The 1,959-nt window shown below is 39.2% G+C and overlaps 1 pseudogene; it reads left to right on the top strand.

Annotated features, from left to right (window-relative positions):
• Positions 1 to 310: 310 nt before the first annotated feature.
• Positions 311 to 1,543, top strand: LOC146526015 (UDP-glucuronosyltransferase 1A1 pseudogene; annotated as a pseudogene).
• The last annotated feature ends 416 nt before the right edge of the window (positions 1,544 to 1,959 follow it).

Below are 1,959 nucleotides of genomic sequence, written 5' to 3' on the forward strand. Positions count from 1 at the left end.
ACATTCACACTCACATTCCCACCTACAGCCAATCTAGATTTTCAAAATAAGCCCTTTGCTGTACCTAGAGAACCTATGGAGGCACAGCTAGAGTTTTTCAAACTTTTTTTAAAAAAAGATTATGACATTATAATCTGTTTTTCTGTTTAAAAACTTAATTCGAACTTGCAGATAGTGTTTGCAAATTGTGTGAGAACGTCCCTGGCTAGCTATCTTTATTTTTAGGTTGGTATGGTAACATATCACTACATTTGCACTCTGATTTTACAAATGACCTTCTTTATGCCAGTAAGTTGATTTTGAATTTCAGATGAGGGTCCTCTGCTGCTGCACTGCTTTCCTGCTGCTCATCCTAATTCCCAAAGCCTGTGAAGGAGGCAACATCTTGGTCTATCCTTCTGAAGGCAGCCACTGGATAAACATGGAAATTCTACTAGAGGCTTTGCACTCTAGAGGACACAATATCACCATTCTGCGTTCTAGTAAAAGCTGGTACATAAAAGATAACTCATCTTATTACAGTGCCTTTACAGTTCCAGTGGAAAACACCTTGGATCAAACATTCATCACAAGGATTGTAGCTGAGATCATAGAATTTGAACGAGGAGCCCTCCCCTTGATTAGTTTTCTCCACATGAGTGTGGGGATGTTTGGCACATTTCTTGATGCCCACAAAGGCGTAGGTGCAGTAGTAACAGCAATGATGGATGACAGTGAGTTGATGAGAAAATTGAAAGACAGCAAGTTTGACCTGCTACTCGCTGACCCCTGCTGGGGTGTTGGAGTCATTCTGGCCAAATATTTGAACCTTCCTTTGGTTTATAATGTTCGCTGACTTATAGCTGCAGAGTCACATTTTTCCATAACTCCTTCACCATTGTCTTATATTCCTATAACAGGAACAGGGAATACTGACAAGATGACCTTTTTGCAGAGAGTTACAAACATGCTTTTGCACATTATAACCCAAATACAAAATGACCTCTTAGTTAGACTAGTATACCAGAAATTAACTGACAAATATCTTGGGCCTGGTTATGATTTTAATGAGTTAATGATTGATGCAGACATTTCGCTGATGAGAGTGGACTTTGTGTTTGAGTACCCACGGCCCACAATGCCTAATTTTGTTTATATTGGAGGGTTCCAGTCCAAACCTGCTAAACCTCTGCCTCTGCACTTGGAGGACTTTGTGCAGAGTTCTGGAGAGCATGGCTTCATCCTCATGTCTTTGGGGACTTTTGTGACTGAACTTCCTTCTGACATGGCAAATGAGATCGCTGCAGCTTTTGCTAAACTACCACAGAAAGTGATCTGGAAGTATAAAGGTGACAGACCAGCCAATCTGGGCAATAACACTTTACTGGTGGACTGGATGCCACAGAATGACCTTCTATGTGCTCTATTAGCTACTGCTCTATTAAAAGAGTAATTGTATTGATGAAAACTGCTACGTTAAAATGTCATATGTTTTTAGCTTAGTTCTGGTCGCACACTTTGTACTAACAAATTATGAAACGAGGCAATTTCTCTGTTGTAGTTAGCTGTAAAATTTATACCGACAGCCTGCAGTTTTAAATTGAGAAATCGTCCCTCCCTCCACAACACTGGCATTAAGGAATAGTCAGACGGGGGAGGGGGCTTCTGAACACACCTGCACAGTCAGGGGTGCAGTAGGAAATAAATAAGTAGGATTGGCGTTGCGAGAAAATTGGCGAGAAAATTAACTTTAAATCCATTTAACAATGTTATTGCTAGGCATTGTAAAACGGTTGTTAATAAATATTTAAATGAAGACTTTATTAAATATTTTAAAAAAGAGTGGACTTCATATTTAGACTTTAATGACACTCCCGGAACATCAGCTTCTGTTTTATGGGAAGCAGGGAAAGCTGTGATGAGAGGTAAAATAATTTCTTTCTCATCACATAAAAAGAAAAAAGAAAACAAAAATATTCA

The sequence above is a fragment of the Neolamprologus multifasciatus genome, chromosome 1, assembly GCF_963576455.1.
Source record: "Neolamprologus multifasciatus chromosome 1, fNeoMul1.2, whole genome shotgun sequence".
NCBI lineage: Eukaryota > Metazoa > Chordata > Actinopteri > Cichliformes > Cichlidae > Neolamprologus > Neolamprologus multifasciatus.